The sequence below is a fragment of the Pseudophryne corroboree genome, chromosome 5, assembly GCF_028390025.1.
Source record: "Pseudophryne corroboree isolate aPseCor3 chromosome 5, aPseCor3.hap2, whole genome shotgun sequence".
Taxonomy (NCBI): Eukaryota; Metazoa; Chordata; class Amphibia; order Anura; family Myobatrachidae; genus Pseudophryne; species Pseudophryne corroboree.
In genome coordinates this window covers 638,790,824-638,801,337 of record NC_086448.1, presented here as the reverse complement: position 1 = coordinate 638,801,337, position 10,514 = coordinate 638,790,824, and the positions used below count along the sequence as shown (strand labels likewise).

Sequence of the window (10,514 nt, the reverse complement as noted above, 5' to 3'; positions counted from 1 at the left end):
AATATGTCTCAGTAAGGACTTTTAATATTTGGAGATGGGTATCTTTAAGTGGGATAATAGCCAGAAGTCCGGACCCAGGGGGACAGGATAACCCAAAATTTCCAACACTCATTTTTTAATTCTGTCCCAAAAGGGAATAATCCTGGAGCAGTCCCACCAGATATGAATCAAGGTTCCCTGCTGCAAATTACATCTCCAACACAAGGGAGATACTCCGGGGCAATACGTGTGTACTTTTGAAGGGCAGCGATACCACATTGAGTCTCCACTACGATACCAAATTGAGTCTCTACTACATCCATACTGGACGAGCATGCACTAGTGGCCTGGTAGGTTTTATCCCAATCTATATCAATTCCCTTAATAGAGAAGTCTCTATCCCAATGAACTTGATAAGACGGGCCGGAGGGTAGTGATGCGGAAATGAGAATTTGATATATATTAGAGAGGACATGGGTGGGATAAAGCGATTGTACACAAAGCTTTTCAAACATAGTTGGATCTATCCTTCATCTATTAGGCACCTTGAGAGGGGAAATGAAAAGCAATGTTTGGACGTAGAACCAAATTTCCGAACCAGTGTGACCGGAGTCAACCATTAAGCTCTCAAAGGATTTAAAGGAACCCTCTAGAAGCAAATCCCCTATTCTAGTAATTCCAGCCACTTTCCAGGGTGCAGCGGCCCTGTTTGAGGTGCCCGGATCGAAGGCCAGGTTGTGTACAATGGTGGTCAACAGGGACACCTGTGATGAGATATTCAACTTACTCCTTAACCTCTTCCACATTACCTACTATAGGGTGAACAATTTGAGGTATCTTCGAACACCAGGGTATATAATTTAATTGTGAGTTGGAGATTGACTCTATCGTTACTCATTGTTTTTCCCTGAGGTCTCTCGTCCAGGCCAATATTCTACTCAATAAGGACGCTGATAATAGGCCAGGACCATGGGTAGCTGTCAGCCACCCTGGGACTTGAGTCTTAAAAGATTTTGATGTTTAAATCGTGGTTTTCTCCCCCCCCCCACCTACACACAAAATCACACAGGGTATTATATAACATTGAAAGATACTGTGGCGGGAGATGAATTGGGATTTAGGATAGTCTGAAATATATAAAGAAGCCTTGGGAGCACATTCATTTTTATAACATTAATACGTTCCAGCCAGGAATTTTTTTGTGGAAGCCAACAAGAGAAATCTGTTTCTATCCTTTTAATCTTAGGGGTAAAGTTTAGAGCAAACAAATGATCTAGTTTATTCGGGATCTGAATCCCGAGATATTGAATATGTGAGAAACTCCACTTAAAGGGGAACGAGGTGGAAAGTAAATCTACCGTCTCGCTTCCGGCGGTAACATTAAGACCCACAGATTTGGCATATTTTATCTTAAAATTGGATAGGTTATTGAAACGGCTCAGTTCCCTCATCAAGTTAGGGAGAGATATCAGTGGGTTGGTGAAAGCGGCTAGCAGATCATCAGCAAAAAGTCTCAATTTATAATCCTTCATTCCTATTTGTACCGCTGAAATATCCGGATTTGCTCTAATTGCTCTCGTCAAAGCTTCCATACAAAGCACGATGATCAATGGCGAAAGCGGGCAGCCTTGTCTTGTGCCGTTTGAAATATGTATCGGTTTGGATATCATGCCATTGATCCGCACCTGAGCCAATGGAGCTCTGTATAGGGCAAGTAACTTATGTAGGAAGGCATGTCCCAGACCCAGTTTTGGTAGAACCCCCTCCATAAAATCCCAATCAATTCAGTCAAACGCTTTTTCTGCATCTGTTGACAGGAGAATCAGAAGAATATTATTGGTGTTCACTTGCAAGATTAAATCTATCACCTTACTCGTATTGTCCCTAGCCTCCCGACCTGGGATAAATCCCACTTGGTCGGAATGGACAATTCTAGGGAGATGTGGCTTTAAGTGGTTAGCTATTAATTTGGCATAGAGCTTAATGTCTACATTAAGTAAAGAAATAGGCCTGTAACTGGCTGGAAGACATGAATCCTTCCCTTCTTTAGGGATGACAGTGATATGTGTGGCCAGGGATTGGTTAGAAAACTGGGTCTGGGACATCATTGCATTACATGCTTGTAATAAAAACGGGAGTAATTTATCTTGAAAAGATTTGTAATAGGCTATCGGAAGCCACCAGGGCCTGGGCTTTTCCCATTAGGAGACACCTGAATGGCGTCTTTTAATTCATCTTCAGTAAACGGGGGATCTTTAGCCTGTGACACCTCATCGGGAAGCGACGGGAAATCAATATCTTCCAAATAGGTCAGAATATCAGCAGTATGAGACATTCGGAATACATCTGGGTGGGCCTGGGTAAGGTTATACAATTCCGAATAGTAGTCATGGAAGATGGTGGTGATATCCCCGTCCATTGCACGAACCAGACCCAAAGAATCCTTAATTTTCTAGATATACGTAAGGGATCTATATCCTCACCACCATCTTCCCAGGCTTATTACCCCACCAAAAGTAAGTATGTCTGCATCGCCTACACGTCCACTTCGCCCCCTCGTTCAACAGAGAATTCAAGGATGTTCTAGATGCCTGTAGTTGTATAAAAATGTCTGAGTCCCTTGAACTCTTATGTGCTATTTGTAACGACTTTATTTTAGATAAGAGGTCCTCCCTACATTCCATTTTCTGTTTCTAATGGTAAGTACCTAACCGGATACAATGTACTCTGATAACACATTTATGAGCTTCCCAGATAATCATCGGGGAGACATTGTCAATCACATTAGAGGCAATATAATGGTCAATAAACCCCAGAAGCTGTGCTTTAAAATGAGGATCTAAAAGAAGTTGCTCATTGAATCACCAATGCCAATGACGAGATCCTAAAGGGTCCAAACGTAAAGTTAAGGAACTAGGGGCATGTCTGATCCTTTGATCTGACCAATTGTTTCTTCCAACAATGTGTCCAGACAGGAATATCCAATGCCAAAACAATCTATACATGAATACATGTTGTGTGTGTGTGTGTGTGTGTGTGTGTGTGTGTGTGGGGGGGGGGGATTGGGAAGGTATAGTTTCTTTCTGCAGGGTGCAAAAGCCTCCATGAGTCCACAAGCTGATATTCATGCAAAATCATTCTAAATTGCCTTGTCTCCTTAAAAGAATATTGTGGTGAACCCATAGAAGTGTCCAGAAGTGGTTCTAAGGCCCAGTTAAAATCAACCCCCACAATCAGACACCCTTCAATATGGGATCCTGTTGATTCTAAAGCCCTGCGGAGGAATAGAGTCTGGCCCTGATTGGGCATGTACAAGTTAACAAAGGAGTAATGTTGGGACGCAATAGTCGCCTTCACTAGGAGGCCTCTACCATCGCCAACAGGTACTTCCTGTATTTCAGATAGACAAACATGTTTTGCAAATAAAATAGCTACCCCTCGGGCCTTGGCATCTGTGAAATCATTGAAATAGCCTGTCGGGAAATATTGGGACAACAAACGAGGAGCAGAACCCCTTTTAAAATGAGTCTCCTGTAGGAAAGCTATATCAATCTTGTCCATATGTAGGGTGTGTAATAGGCGGGAACATTTTTTGGGAAAGTTGAGACCCTTAACATTATTTGACAAAAGCTTAAGTTTAGCCATTAGACAGATATTGGAGATGCATGGAATAATCACAAAATGCCAGACTCTCCTGTAAAGGAAGGGGAAAGAAGAGAAAAGGGGAGGAGAACAGGTGTATCTAGAAAAAAGCGTGCAAAAATAAAAGGGAGTAAACCATCCTGAAAGAAGGGCATCAGTGATGGTAAACTAAAAGTAACAGAAAAAGTCTCAGGGTCAGACAGAAGGGACCCTGAAGCCAAATATCCTCTGTCGAAGAAGCTATGGAAATCTCAAGCAGATCCATAGTTAACGTATATATAACAAAATGGGGTGTCTACAGGGGTAAAGGTGATGTATCACACCTAGAAATATTCAGACCTATGAACAATCTAAAAACATAAGAGGCAAGGAGTAGAGGTCAACAAACAAATACTTCTGTTATCAAAGATATATTATGCATAAGATCACATGTAAGGTCAGCAGCCCATTAACAAACATATTGGTTCTTACTGGTGGTAGCAAAACATAGCAACCACTTGTACAAATGAGCTAAGTACTATTGGCAGAGGGGAGGACATAAAATGCTCTAAACCAATAAACTGTCTAATTCTTCAAAAATGGTACAAAAACCCCCCATAAAAATATATAACAACCCTCCTGCTAAATATAATCGATGGACCTTTGAAGAGTGTGGAGATGGCCCCCCTGACTGCTCCATGTGGAACAGGGTGAGATGCCCACCAACTCAAGGGGTAGACAAACCTACAAGGCATGAGTACAAACATACGTAATACTCATCAAGGCACTGCGGCACCCTCCGATGCCTGAGAACTGCTCCTCCATCTCCTGGAGGAATGAGGAGTCTGCCATCTTTCCCTTTTAGGTAGGGATGTCGTTGGCAGCAAGGGAAGGTCCATCCAATTCAGTAATTCCACTGAAGGGAGACCCAGAGAGGAACAAAACATCTGGACATTCTCTGGTTTATGAACCGTATGGGTAGATCCGTCAAGTGTGCCCTGAATACTAACGGGATACCCCAAGCGGAATTTCAAATTCTTCTTGCAGAGTTCGTTCCTAAGTGGGCATAATAAACGTTGTTGTTGCAGAGTATGCCAGGAAAGGTCTTGGAATATTTGGATGGAATAAGTTTATTAAAACTTAACATTTAATTAATAACGAATAAAAGTAATGAGGAGTTTGATACAAAAAAATTGTTCAAGAACACAAAGTAAACATATATATTGACAGAAATCAGGATAAGCCTGATACAAAATTATGGGCACCTGTGGTGAAAAATATACTGAAAAACATAAAAAATTACAAAAAATTAATATTATTAAGGTGCCTGAGTTAATCGAAATTCAAAATTGGAGTAGAGGTAAATGATATGTACATATAATCACCGCAGTGATAATTGTAGGTAAGCACCTAGTCTAAAACCTCATGAGAATAGATGAGAGGCACAAAGGTTCATAATTGAAATGTCAAATGACTGAGGGTAATCACCTGGTAGAGATTCTGTTTGCTAAAAGGCTAGATCCTTGTAGATAACAAAGCATTTAAGATAAAAGTATGATTATTAAAGATACAAAAGAGCATTGATAAATAAGCCTAAAGGCAAAGCCAATTGTAGATAAATAGAAGGTTTGCGGGAAAGTTGGATAAGGAATAGGTAAGTTTCAGAAGTTGCTCTAACACTTCTGCTGTTTGTGATCAGAGGTCACAACCTTACTGCACCTGATATTCCCAAGAGGTCACCCTACTAGGTACTGATCAGGCTTATCAGCGCTTAGCTTCCAAGGTCGGATGAGATTGGGCGTTGCTGCTGAAATATGGCAGTAATAAACACTAGGACACAAATGAGAGAGTGTAATGAGTAGTGAGCAACAAGGTACTTCTGCTGTCCAGTTTCTAGCGCAGATTCTCTGTTGCTGTGAGCATTGCAGAGAGAGGTCTCGCATCTGGATGAGAGGGTACTAAAAATAGAAGTGAGATATGCTCAGAATAGGGAGGAAACCCTGCCTTCTGCTGTCCACTGTCTTATATAGATATATAGCGGACAGTGGATGAGAGAGGTGGGTTAGGCTTACCTATTGAAAAAAAGGGTGGTGGGAAAATTAGAAGAAGGAGAAGAAATGGTAATGTGGTGAGATCACAAATTAACAAAAAATTAAGTAAATTATGAAATAAAACAATCATGAAATCAATGATTAATTGGAAAAAGGAAAGTAAACACAGGCTGCATGGTAAAGGCTTACCAAAATGGGTATAAGACCCTGCTTATGCAGAAAGGATTCTGCAAAAAAGTATTACATTTAAAAGGAAATACCAGAAAATGGTTTAGAGCAATAATTAAGGATCAAAAATAGCAAACATGGGAAAAAACAATATTGATTATATATCAGTATCAGTTAAATAACTGGAGTCCAAATGGGCACATACAATACCAGGGAGTCCCAAAAAGTGATCTGAGCTAGAAAGAGTTCAGCATCACTGAGCACAGACGGACCGTTTCACCAGGGTGGCTTGTTCACTGTGTCAGGGCATAAGGAAAAAGCTGCTGTATTTAAGGCAGAGGAGGGAGGGAACTGGGAGGGCTTAACATCACTAGGGATTCCGATTGGTGGAAGTCCATAGTGACATCACCCTCATTTTAAATAGGGAATTGTGCTGATGAAAAAAAGGGAAACATCAAAGACATCAAAAACAGCAGAAGGCTGGCGAATGTTCTTACACCTGAAAGTGTAAATATAAAGTCATGAGGAGGTGGCTGCCGTATGAATAGTTAATTGAGATGTTCTGTATATCGGGATCCCACGATCGCGTCAGACCGGAAGTGTCGTTCTTGGCCGGAAGTCATGTGGTCGCGTGCGTTCCGGAGTTTGCGTTTCAACTGGACGTCAGGCCGGAAGTAAAGTCATCCGTTTATGCTATGAGGCTGGAGTTGCTAGGTAACCGTTGTTAGATGGCCGGATATACGGAAAAAAGGTTTTATCACGGCTGGAAGTGTTGCAATGCATTCGTGCACTGTTAGTAGCTCATCTTATTGCCATAGTATGCATTAGTGTGGTGGATCTTCATGGCTTGGGTCACATAGGAAACACTGAAAAAATATAAAAATAATAATAATAATAATAATAATAATGATAAATAAATAAATAAATGGAAATATTGGATCTCCTAAAAACCGGGAGAGGGGAGAGAGACAAAGTTGTTAGTTAGAGTATTGGTTGCGGATGACACACTTATCGAGTACCACAGTCGATTTGTAAACTCCCCTATGGTATATAACCCATTTCCATAATAGCAAGGAGAGTGGGCTTCCCTGGGTGTGACTTCTAACCATCAGATGACAAAAACTCCAAACGCTTCCATATGCAGTTCATATATTATATACACCATATCATGGATGCAGGTAAGTAAGGAGAAATCTGTATGTTTACGATCCCAATAGCCTATGCATAGGACTTAGGTCTCCATTATGAGGGACCCAGCTCCAACAGGATGATACGCACTTTGTTGTTTGTGTAGAATTACCACGTGCCTCACAACATCATTCACAGAGTCAAAAGATTCAATAAGTTTAAAATTCCTATGCATAATATAATCAATTAAAGATATGGGATTGAAAAATATCATAAATCATTGATTTCAAAACAAATTTCATACCAATCAATATCCCTTATATGAAAGCAGGAAGATGATACAACACATTGATCATGCTTGAATTTTATAACCGTGTGAAGTTTATACATGCTTTGCAACACATCAAAAAGGACTGATTGTCATCCCAGTGTGGAGTTTGTATGTGCTTCAAATCACAAAACTTGTTCAAATGTATCCAGAAGTGAAAGTGTCATCCCAGTGTGGAGTTTGTATATGCTTCAAACCACAAAAATTGAATATGCAGTCACTTACTCTCAAGAGATGATAATAACCCCCTATGGGAGTTAATGCACAATTTTGAATATCCTATATCAATATTATATGTACAGCATAAAAAATAATAATAATTGTCCTCAAATCACAGCTGGAAATAAATGACCTGTATCTTTCTCCATAAAGAATACCCTTTAATTGAAAAAGTGCATCAATAGAGACCACTTCATAGATGAATTTCCTTGATTGGAAATGGAAAGATACCGAGGTATAGGAAGGTGCAGACCTTCTGCTGTCTCAAACATCTGCATATAGCATCGAATGTCAGGATGAGAGGGGTCTGCCTCCTTCACCGCGGTATTGAGATAGGAGAAATAGAGGAACCTACTTCTGCTTTTCCAATGTTGCTGCTCAGAGCCCTCTGTTACTACAGCATTGCAGAGTAGCCCGGCTGCTGGAATGAGAGAGTGTGTACATGGAAAGGAAATCACACAGTTATCCAATGGAGATAAAGGAGAGGCTAGTACCAAAGTACTTGAAGGGTTGAACCCTCTGCTTTCCCCATATCTGCTATCAGTATCGAATATTGGGATGAGAGGGGTCCATTCCCTTCACCTTGGTATGAAACAAGACAAGTAGAGGTCTCAATTCTGCTTTTCCAAAATTGCTGCTCTGTTATTATAATAAGTCAAGAAGAAAAAACAAAAAAACCCTTGTCGTGTTTGATTTGTGAGATTAGATGTGCGGAGTCCCCAATAGGGAGAGCGGAAGAGGGTTTAAGTAGGACTGAATAACCTGATGATATAAAAAGTGATATGTTACATAAATGAATTAAAGTGTGGGAGTGGAAGTGAGAATAATGCTTAAGGTTTGGGAACTGTGTGTAAAGAGAAGAAAGGGTAATAGGTGGGTGTGTGTAAGGCCGAGATTTTAAGGAAGTTGAGGGATAATGGTGATACTAGCAGGGTGTGACACATGGGGAAAAGAGGGAGGGAGGTGAGGGAGAGGGATGCAAAGGAAGAGAGAAAGTGATTAAATGTTATGAGAAGGGAAAAGGTGGTGATATGTGTGTTATGCAGTGAGGAGGTGTGTTGAGAATTGGAAAATTATTTAAAGAAAAGCCGTGTAATTTATGTATTCATTCATGCCCTTGGGTGCTAGGCAATCCAATTTGAAAGTCCATTCGGATTCATGTCTCAAAAGCTCTTTCATGAGGTCGCCACCACGAATTCCCAAGCTGATTTTCTCTAGTCCAAAAGCTTTCAAATCATTCGGGTTACCCCCATGGTGGTGATGGAAGTGGCGTGCGACTGAGGTCAATTTTTTGTGTTTTGAGAGATCAGTTGAGGCATTCCTCACAGATCCAACATGTTCTAAAATACGTTGTTTTAGGGCCCTTGTAGTGATGCCCACGTAGTGATGCCCACGTATTTCATGCACCCTGATAATGACAAATTCACTCAACATATCTTAGCTTGGTGGCGTTACATAGACGACATTATCCTGATCTGGGAAGGTGATGAGAAATTACTACTATCCTTTATTGCAGCATTAAACTGCAACAATATCAATCTCAAGCTTACATACCACATTAGCACCAATCAAGTATCCTTTCTGGATCTCAATATATACAAAACTCCGGATGGCCTCATACAAACCGAACTGTATCGAAAGACCACAGCCACCAATAGCCTTCTCCATCAAACCAGTTCTCATTTTCCACCTACCATCACCAATATCCCCAAAGGGGAGTTTTTGCGCCTTAAAAGGAACTGCTCAGATCCCAATACCTTCAGATTGAAGAGTAATGAACTCACCTTAAGACTACTGGAACGAGGCTACAGCCATCGCTCTTTTAAAAGAGCTAGATGGCACTGCAATCAAATACCGAGGGATACCTTGATTTTCCCTAACAAGGAAAGTACGAATTCATCCACACAAAACAATACTCTAAGATTTGTGGGCACTTTCTGTAAGGAGTGGAAATTGATTAAAGAATCTATTGACAAACATTGGTCAATTCTACACTTGGATGAGGATCTTTCTAAGACTATTGGACAGAAGGTATCCATGAGCTGGAGACGTTCCAGAAATCTCAAGGACAGACTAACGAGTAGCCACTATACCAAGAATCCAAAGAAAATCACCACTCTCAAAGGCTCTTTTCCTTGCGGAAATTGTAAAGCATGTTCTCATATGACCAAAATGTCCACTATACGGGACCGTTATAACAACCTACTAACCATCGAACAATTTATCAACTGTAATGCCATTGGAGTCGTGTACTGCATTTACTGCAGTTGCAACATGAAATACGTGGGCATCACTACAAGGGCCCTAAAACAACGTATTTTAGAACATGTTGGATCTGTGAGGAATGCCTCAACTGATCTCTCAAAACACAAAAAATTGACCTCAGTCGCACGCCACTTCCATCACCACCATGGGGGTAACCCGAATGATTTGAAAGCTTTTGGACTAGAGAAAATCAGCTTGGGAATTCGTGGTGGCGACCTCATGAAAGAGCTTTTGAGACATGAATCCGAATGGACTTTCAAATTGGATTGCCTAGCACCCAAGGGCATGAATGAATACATAAATTACACGGCTTTTCTTTAAATAATTTTCCAATTCTCAACACACCTCCTCACTGCATAACACACATATCACCACCTTTTCCCTTCTCATAACATTTAATCACTTTCTCTCTTCCTTTGCATCCCTCTCCCTCACCTCCCTCCCTCTTTTCCCCATGTGTCACACCCTGCTAGTATCACCATTATCCCTCAACTTCCTTAAAATCTCGGCCTTACACACACCCACCTATTACCCTTTCTTCTCTTTACACACAGTTCCCAAACCTTAAGCATTATTCTCACTTCCACTCCCACACTTTAATTCATTTATGTAACATATCACTTTTTATATCATCAGGTTATTCAGTCCTACCACAAACCCTCTTCCGCTCTCCCTATTGGGGACTCCGCACATCTAATCTCACAAATCAAACACGACAAGGGTTTTTTTGTTTTTTCTTCATGACTTATTATAAT

The 10,514-nt window shown here is 40.8% G+C and overlaps 1 pseudogene; it reads right to left on the bottom strand.

Moving 5' to 3' along the window:
* Positions 1-5,307: 5,307 nt before the first annotated feature.
* On the bottom strand, positions 5,308-5,426 carry LOC134930680 (5S ribosomal RNA; annotated as a pseudogene).
* Between the last annotated feature and the right edge of the window lie 5,088 nt (positions 5,427-10,514).